Raw genomic sequence first — 10,040 nt, forward strand, 5'->3', positions numbered from 1 at the left:
AGAGGGCCTGCTTGCGCTGGGGGATTTCTCAAAGCCCGGCCACTGATATGCAGGTGCATCGGTACAGGGTCATCCAGCAGATGAGGAGCCCCTGGAGTCCAGCATGTGCAATCTTGACTTTTTTATTTTTTAAGCCAAAGTCAGGGAGAAATCAGTCCTCTTCTTCCAGGCTAAAACGTAGCCCACGATGCTACGGCTAGATACGATCCAAGCGATAGACAGCAGAGTGAACTTCCTCTTTCTGCTGATAGAAATGGGCTTCTGACCCTTGATCTTGTCTTGATTTCCTTGGAATCCAATAAGGGTTTGGGTCAGACTCCCCGATCGATTCGTGGGAATGGTCAAAAACCGTTTTCCCCCGGCATTTAAATCTCTCCACTATGCTAAGCCTTAGTTTATTGTTAAGAATCATATATTTGAAGGGGCAGCTACGTGGTGCAGTGGATAAAGCACCGGCCCTGGATTCAGGAGGACCTGAGTTCAAATCCAGCCTCAGACACTTGACACTTAACTAGCTGTGTGACCCTGGGCAAGTCACTTAACCCCCATTGCCCCGTTTAAAAAAAAAAAAGAGAATCATATATTTGGGGCTGTCGTGTACAATTTGATGTTTCTTTTCTTCTCGATCTCTTTGTGAAAATGGTGTTGTCTTATCACTGAGAATAGCTGAGACCATTCTGCAGATTAGAAGCGACCACATTGTAAAGACTCTTTAAATAAAAGAAGCAAAATCTCTTACAGAAAATGCCATGCGGTGGAGCTGCGTGCCATGGGTACGTATGTGTGCCTGCACACTTCCTTTTGGCGTGGTGAGTTTAACATGTGCTGGATTGCCCTGGCCTTTGGTCTGTGGACATGACGGAGTGTTTGGAGGTGGGCACATCGGACTGGATGGAGGCTTTGCTCCAAAAGAGCATTCCTTTTTAGTTTTTCTTTTGGATTCTTGAGGGAAGCCTTGTCTCTCTGGGCATCACCTGGTTGGTGGAAGAGCTAGGACAAGTTTGGGGGAATTCCAGCTCAAACCCGGGCAGGTTGGTGGTTCTTCCCGTGACCTCTACTTGCCCAGGTCCTAGGCCTCTAGAGTATCGCTTCAGGTTGGAGTTGAATCAGCAGAACAGTGGCCATGGATGGAGCTAGAAACAATACAGGCGGAGAGGAGGGCCCAGCATTGGGGTTTCCTGCGTAATCCCACCCCTGTCAGGAAGAGGGGCACAGGAAAGGGTCTGGAGTTGGAATGTCCTCAGTGTAGTCACCGCCCATCAGAACAGTTGGATTGGGTGCCTCGTGTAATTCCAGCACCCATCAGAAGGAGGCAGTGGGTGAAGTGAGGCCTTGGCCTGTATCCCATGTGGTCCCCGTGTCCGTCAGACCGAAGAGGCGGTCTGGACCTGGCGTAGGGGTGTCCCATGCTCCAGAACCCATAAGGGAGGGGTGGAAGGAATCTAGGACTGGGACATGGTTTGGAGTGGTCTGGAAGAGGGAGGAAGGGAGGGAGAAAGAAGGGACGGACCTGTGGTTGAGGCTTCGGGGGTAGGTGCAGAGCCTGCTGGAAGGAGGGGAAAGATGGTTTTGTGAGGGAAATTGAATAAAGTTTCTGTTTTTTGCTTATACCATGTAGTTGTTGAGTGACTTTTTAAGGCAGGAGGCAGGGATAGGGAGAAAGTTTGCTTCATTTTAGGGATATGGATAGAGACGTCCTTATATCCATAAACATAAGCCTGTGGTTACAGTTTGGGGTTCTCCTGAGGGCTAAAGAAACAGGTCTGCCCCAAGGATGAGGGTCATCCTGAAGTCTCCAGCCTGGGTTAACCTGGACACCTCTCCAGTCAGTACCTGTTCCATCGGCCCCTTAAAGGGCCCGTCGCCTGTGGTCATTGGGCCCAAAGGACCATGGGTAAAACTTCCGATGGATGAGAATTGAACCCTTCTAGCCTGACCCAGACCCACCTTGTTGGTCTCTGGCTGTCTCTGCTATGCCGTCCGTCCAGTCAACTCCACTCTGCCCTAAAAGGATGAGTTCTTTGCCCTGCGGCTCCTCCCTCCCTATGACTTCCCAAATTAAAAGGACCCCCCACTACCCATACATGTTGGCAACCCCTTTAGAATGTAAGCTCCTTGAGGGCAGGCACCGGCTTCCTTGGTATCTAGTTTTCCGGCCCTAATTCCCAAATTTCTGTGGAGTCTTAAAACTCCCCATGGGCCCAGGGCAGTGACTGCAGTATTAAGAGACTTGATTCTGGGGTGTGTGTCTGAGTAGAGGCGCCTTAGGGCTCTTCTTTCCTCCTAAGAGCCACCTGTCCTCATTCTGTGGGCCAGTAGCAAGTGTAACAGCCTCTCCTGTCTTTGCCCTCTCCCATCCCTGCCCGCCCCTCTGCTAGCCATCCTGCTCATCATGTTGGCTCTGCCGGTCCAGGTGTCTGACTCTTCAGGCAGTCCCCTTTTCAGAGTCAAAATGTCACCTCCAACGCTCCCTGACTCCCCAGTGACCAGGACCTGAATGTTACATGGCCTCCTAAAAGCAGGGCTTTGGTCCTGCTTGCTATTCCAAGAGAGGCTGGGCATTTGACCCGGAAATTGGCTGGGAGCTCTACCACAGGGCAGCATAATTGCCCTGAGGGATTGGACTTTTTTAATAGCCCATTAAAGAAAGGCAGTAGTTAGTCATTAGGCTCTCCTATTGTCGCTGGACTGAATGAACTAAGCTGTTGGGGGCTGGAGGCTTCCTCCAGTCGGTGGCCCAAAGAATGTGGCTTTGTGCTCATCCAGCGCCTTGCTTCCTGGGGCTCCAGGGACACAACCCCATGGCCCCAGACTCCTTGGGAAGCTGGGATGCAGGTTTCCCCTCCTCTTCCTCTGTAGCCTTGTGTTTGGATTCCTCCGAGCGGCCATCATGGCTTCCTTGGTGTTCCTGGTGCTTGGCCCAGTTCCCTGCACATAGGAGGCACTTGATTCATGTTGATTGATTGGATTATGTGGCAGAGAAGCTGGAAGGAAATCCTGGTGTCCGGCTCTTGCTGTGTGGCTGGAAGGGAGCAAGCAGGGCTGGTTAGGACTGGTTGTAAAGAGTCACATTCTGGGGATTCAAAAGTGGTGGTGATGTGTGCGTGTGCCTCTCGGCTTCTACAAGAGCTTCACCCCAGTGTGCCCTCTCCTGGAGAATCCAGCCTTGGCGTTCTCTCTCTCTGATCCACGCTCTGCCATCCCATGAAGGTTGGGGTGGGGTAGGGGGGCGCAGCTCCTGCCAGGCCTGTCCCCTGTCCTTCCTTGAGCTGCTGGATGTCTCCCAGCCAGAGCCCAGGGTCAAACTCAGAATGCTCACGGAGACCTTGGAGGTTCAGCTCCTCCCTCCCCTTCTTTCACAGCTGTAGAAACAGAGCCCCTGAGAGCTTGGCAGTGATTTGAACAAGGTCACAGCAACACTTCGCTTCAAACTCCGTCAGCTCTCAGCTGCAGAGCTATACTGCCCACTCCACCTGCCGTGCATCGGCTGCCCTCTGGCCCAGCCAGCTTTATTCATGCTTTGTTTATAGAGGAGCTGCCCGTCTGCACTGGGGAAGGGAGTTTCCACGCCTAGAGTCCCCTCTCGGCGCCAGAGCTCTGTCCACCAGTTTCCCTGACTTGTGTGGATCATCCATCAATGTACCAGTCTGCCAGAGCATCCAAAGTCAAAGGACTGGACCTACAATGTATTACTCTGGGGATGGGAGGAAGCTCCTTCCTCTCATACAGGTCAGCACCTCCTCTGCCGTCCATGGTGTTCAGAGCCAGCCTAGAACTGCGACCACATATGCCTGGAAAACCGCAAACGAACACGTGCTCTGACAGCATTGTGTTTATTTGTTAGACATTTCTCCACTGAGTAGTAACCTGATTGGGGCTGCACTGGGAGGTCTGGGGGGCCTCGGGTTGGACACATCTACTCTAGAGCCCTGATGGGTGAAGTGACTTGTGCCCCCTGTGTCAGAGGGAAGATTAGAACCCAGGCCTAGTGGGCTTCCTCCAAGACTGTCTGAGACACGGTAGAGACTGCTAGGGGGTGGAGCCCCAGGCCTGGAGTTCAACCTTAGACACTTAATAGCTGTGTGACCCTGGGCAAGTCACTTAACCGAACCTCTGCTTCAGCTTCTTCAAAATGAGAATTATAACACTACCTACCTCCCAGGGGGGTTGTGAGGATCATATGAGAACTATAAAGTACTTAGCACAGTTCCTGGGACATAGTAAGTTTTTTTTTTTTTTTTGGTGGGGCAATGAGGGTTAAGTGACTTGCCCAGGGTCACACAGATAGGACATGTCAAGTGTCTGATGCCGGATTTGAACTCAGGTCCTCCTGAATCCAGGGCCGGTGCTTTATCCACTGCACCACTTAGCTGCCCCCACATAGTAAACTCTTAATGATTCCTCCCTCCCTTCCATCCATCTATGCATCCATCCTTCTCCACACAGCTTTTCTAGAAGAAGAATAACTAACTTTATATAACATTTTAATGTTGGCAAATCTCCTCATACATTAATAATAAGCCACCATTTACATAGTGCTTTAAGGTTTCCGGAGCACTTCACATGGGTTATTATGTTTCTACCCTGTGAAGTAAGTGCTGTTATTATACTCATTTTGCAGATAAAGAAATTGAGAAGAGTAGTTAAAGTGACTTCCCTAGATCACACAACCATTAAGTGTCTGAGGCACTATTTGAATTCGAGTCTTCCTGACCCCAGGTCTATTGACTTTTCCCTAGATCCATGATCTCATTGAACTTAGGAAAGCTCTTGCACCACTTCAGAAATGAGGAAACCGAGGGTGTCCTGCCCATATGGGATCATATAGCCGGGAAGTGTTGGGAGGTCAGGATTTGAACCCAGGTCTTCCTCTGACACCAAGGCCAGCGCTCTCTTCCCTGCTTGCCTTTTTATTCAAGGTTTGGGTTTGAGCCAATTGAGGAAGGACTGCTTGGCCTAGATTCTTGGTGGGGGCTTTCAGGATACTGAGCTCTTAGCTCACTGCCCCCAGTTCCTAAAGCCTGGGGTGTGTCTCCAGACATGTCTTAGGAGTTAGCAGGGGGTGGAACTCTCCGCTTTCACTGTCAGAGGCAGGTAGGCTATGATCCAGCCCAAGAAACCCTTAGGACTGATTGTTTCAGTGGGCAGGGTTGTTTCATATGGTTTTGGAGGACTTGATTTGAAATCTTCCCTCTACCACTCAGACCTGGGGTGTTAGGAAACCTTCTCGCACTCCCTTTCCTCCTCTTTAGGAGGGGCTTAGTCTATTCAGCCTCAGGCTCCTTCCTGCCCTAGGACTAGGAGCTTGGGTGAGAGGCACAGTCCTGATAAGCCTTGGGAGATCCTAGTAAAGAAACGCCCGGGTGGGGTGGGGGTGGGGGGCAGCTAGGTGGCGCAGTGGTTAAAGCACCGGCCCTGGAGTCAGGAGGACCTGAGTTCAAATCCGGCCTCAGACACTTGACACTTACTAGCTGTGTGACCCTGGGCAAGTCACTTAACCCCCATTGCCTGCAAAACAACAAAATAAAACAAAACAAAAAGCCCAAAGAAACGCACGGGCAGAGCCCTATTCTCAGGCCAGGGTTCTGGGGTTTTCTGAAGGGTTAGGATGATGATCAGGTATCAGAGCCCTTCAATTCAACTCCAAGACAAGTGAAGCTGCTCTCTGCCCGAGGGCCTAACCTTCTAATGAGGGGAAACTACACAAACCTAGCTAAGTAAATAGAAAAGATATTAAAAGTATTGGTTGGGGAGGGCAGGGACACGCAACTAGGGAAAGGCAGAGGCAGCTGGGTGGTGCAGTGGATAGAGCCCCAGGCCTGGAGTCAGGAAGACCTGAATTCAAATCCAACCTCAGACTATTCCTAGCTGTGTGACCTTGGGCAATTCATTTAACCCCGTTTGCCTCAGTCTCATCTGTAAAATGAACTGGAGAAGGAAATGGTAAACCCCTCCAGTATCTCTGCCAAGAAAACCCCAAATGGGGTCACCGAGAGTTGAACACAACGACAAGGATGGTAAGGTCATAGAGATCATGGGTCAGCTTCCCCATTTTACAGATGAAGGAAGCGAGGCCCAGAGAGGTTGAGAGCTGTTAGGTTGGAGGGCTGGACCACATGATCTCTGAGTTCCTTCCAGCTCTAGGTCTCTAGGGAGCTATCAGCCTTCAGGGAAAACCTGGGCTCAGCTTCAGGAATCCCTCTGCATTAGTCCTTCATTGGCTGCAGTTGCTCCCAATTAGGAGAAACCTTCCAATAATTCAAGCGGCCCAGAAGGGATTAGAGAAGCTGTTGCTGCAGCAGGAGAGAGGGCCGGTCCTGCCTCAGTGGAGGCTGGGAGAGCGTTAGAGACGCCTTCCTGTTTATGTGGAGTTTGGCCCAGGAGAGCCAACCTCTTATTTAGTGCCTTAGTGACTTCACACTCAGGGCCACAGTGTGTGGATTCAGTGGCCACAGATCTTAGCAGAGCATCCCTTTGAACACCCAGGTTAATTACTCCTCCCCCAGGGCTCTGGGGGTGACTCTGAAGGGCTGGGGTTCTCACAGCAGAGCTCCAGTGCCCTCAATTAGCTTTTGTAAGCAAACTTATTAGCATCAAGAGGAGTTACAGAGGGGAGGCTAGGTGGCGCAGTGGATGGAGCACCGGCCCTGGATTCAGGAGTACCTGAGTTCAAATCCAGCCTCAGACACTTAACACTTACTAGCTGTGTGACCCTGGGCAAGTCACTTAACCCCAATTGCCTCACTTAAAAAAAAAAAAAAAAGAAAAGAAAAAAAAAAGAGGAGTTACAGAACCAGGGGCATCCTCTCCTCTGGGACTTTTCTCAGTGCCCAAGGCCTCATCCTGGAACATCCTCTCCCCAGGCCAGCCTCCTTCCTTCTCCCAGGAAGGAGGTCCTCCCAGGGCCACTTGGGGAAGAGGCCCAGGTGAGGCAAGCTTAGGATTTCATCACCCTACTCTGTTCTGCATGTTGTCCCATTGCCTTGGAATGTATGTTCTTGAGAGCAGAGCTTATTTTAAAAAGTTGGTTTTGCTTGTACTTGTGTTGCCCAGCACACAGTGAACTCTTCTTTTTAAAAATAAACATTTAATTTTTTTCACCTAATAGTATTTTATTTTTTCCGAATTACATGTAAAGATAGCTTCCAACATTCATTTTTGCAATATTTTGAGTTCCAAATTTTTCTCCTCCTGAAGCAAGCAATATGATATAGATTACATATTATAATCATGTTAAACATGTTTCCACATTTAATCGTGTTGTGAGAAAAGAATCAGAACAAAAGGGAAAAAACAGCCAAAAAAAAATGAAATAGTATGCTTCAATCTGCATTCAGACTCCATAGTTCTTTTTTTCGATGTCAAGAGTATTTTCCATCATAAATCTTTTGAAACTGTCTTGAATCATTGCACTGCTGAGAAGAGCTAAGTCTATCACAGTGGATCATCAAACAATGTTGCTGTCACTGTCACAATGTTCTCCTGGTTCTGCTCACTTCACTCAACATCACTCCACTTAAATCTTTCCATGTTTTTCTGAACTCCTCCTGCTCATTATTTCTTACAGCACAATAGTATTCCATTACATTCATACACCACAACTTGTTCACCCATTCCCCAATGGATGGGCATCCCCTCGATTTCCAATTCTTTGCCACCACAAAGAGGGCTGCTAGAAATATTTTTGTACATGTGGGTCCTTCTCCTTTTTTTATGATCTCTTTGGGATACAGACCTAGTAGGGGTATTGCTGGGCCAAAGGGTATGCACAGTTTGATAGACCTTTGGCCATAGTTCCAAATTACTCTCCAGAATGGTTGGATCAGTACACAGTGAACTTTTTCTTTTTCTTTTTTTTTTTCAAGGGCAATGACATTTAAGTGACTTGCCCAGGGTCACACAGCTAGTAAGTGTCAAGTGTCTGAGGCTGGATTTGAACTCAGGTCCTCCTGACTCCAGGGCCAGTGCTTTATCCATTGTGCCACCTAGGTGCCCCCACAGTAAACTCTTGATAAATACTTGTTACCTGCCTGCCTCACAAACAGGAGGTCACAGGGGAGGGTGGACTCACTTTTAAAGTATGATAAAAATGATGACAATGACATTTACATGGCACCTTACATAGTGCTTTGCCAATGGCTCCTTCTTCCACCCTCCCCACAACCCTGTGAGTTGGGCACAGAATTTAAATGATTTACCTTTGTCACAGAGGCTTGTGTCTAATGTAGGATATGAATTTGGGGCTTTCTGTATCCTAGTCCTGAGCTCTATCCACTCCACCACTTCGATTCTTCTTTGTAAAGATGGTGAGCAATGCTTTCAGGGAGCACATGGAGCAAAGGGGGGTGGGGAGTATCTCACAGGGCCTGGCACTATTTTTTTCTCCCTTTGTTGGAGAGACCTCTGAACAGACTGACCTCAGGACCTCCTGAACTCACATGATCTCAGGTGGTCCCTCTCAGGAGTTTGGCTGAACGCCTTCTACCTCTAACTAGGCTAATCTGAAGCTGGCTTACTGTTTTTATATATAGGCCTCTTTTTTATTTTTTATTTTTTGGTTAAGCAATCAGGGTTAAGTGACTTGCCCAGGATCTCACTGCTAGTAAGTGTCTGAGGCTGTATTTGAACTCAGGTCCTCCTGATTCCAGGGCTATTGCGCTATCTACTTTGCCACCCAGCTTCCCCTATTCATTTTTTTTTTTTTGGTGGGGCAGTGAAAGTTAAGTGACTTGCCCAGGGTCACACAGCTAGTAAGTGTCAAGTGTCTGAGGCCAGATTTGGACTCAGGTCCTCCTGAATCCAAGGCCAGTGCTTTATCCACTGTGCCACCTAGCTGCCCCCCTCATTCATTCTAATGGAGTCAAGTTTATACTTTTGATAGATTGATTGAATCGAGCTGCTTTTGAACTCAGGTCTTCCTGACTCTTAGTCCAGAGTTTTACCCATTGAGGCAATGAGGGATCACTCTGAGTCCTTTTCCAGCTCTGAGATTCTGCGATTGGATCTCTGTCCGTCCTGCAGCTTCCCCCAAAGAAATGAGGGTAAAACTCCAAGAACCCAAATGACAAAGAGTAGTCATGGCCACAGGGTGGCGCTGTGAGCCCACACAGGCTACCTGGGCCCCAGCTCTATCTTCAGTGATGGAGAGGATCTTAGGTTGGGGCTGGGGGCCAGGGTGGGGGGCGGGGGAATGGATTATGGGGCACATCCTGACTTGTGACCAGGAGCTGCAGGAAGCAGCTGAAGTCAGTAGACCTCCCCACGACCTTTCTCTGTCTTGTGGCTTGTTGGGGTGGGGGTTGGGGTGGGGGGCACACAGGGAAGACTTTAATTGAGGTGGGGAAATTTTCCTGAAGGCTGGAGAGATGTGGAGTCAGGCTGTGCTCTCTCCTTGACCCCTAGCATCCCCAGGTCTGGGAAATTCTTGTTGGGGTCACCCATGCATTTCCTCTCTGGTAGGGAGGGTCAGAGGGCCAAAGTCAGGGGGTGAGAGGTTTGCCCTTCCTGGGATTCCCTTACCCTAGAAAGAGTGAGAGAGAAAGAGAGAGGGAGAGAGACAGAGACAGAGACAGAGACAGAGCAAGAGACAGAGACAGGGAGAGTGAGAAAGAGACAGAGACAGAAAGCAAAGAGAGAGACAGACAGTGAGAGAGAGAGACAGGGACAGAGAGAGTGAGAGACAGAGACAGAGACAGAGCGAAAAAGAGACAGAGACAGAAAGAAAGCAAGAGAGACAGAGACAGAGTGAGGCAGAGACAGGGAAAGACACAGAGAGGGAGAGACAGAGACAGAGACAGGGAGAGACATACAGACAGAGGGAGAGACACAGGGTGAGAGACAGAGACAGAGCAAGAGAGAGACACAGAGAGAGACAGAGACAGAGACAGGGAGAGCGAGAAAGAGACAGAGACAGAAAGCTAGACAGAGACAGAGACAGACAGGGAGAGAGAGACAGGGACAGAGAGAGTGAGAGACAGAGACAGAGACAGAGCGAAAAAGAGACAGAGACAGAAAGAAAGCAAGAGAGACAGAGAGTGAGA

Source organism: Dromiciops gliroides, chromosome 3 (assembly GCF_019393635.1).
Source record: "Dromiciops gliroides isolate mDroGli1 chromosome 3, mDroGli1.pri, whole genome shotgun sequence".
NCBI classification, from domain to species: domain Eukaryota; kingdom Metazoa; phylum Chordata; class Mammalia; order Microbiotheria; family Microbiotheriidae; genus Dromiciops; species Dromiciops gliroides.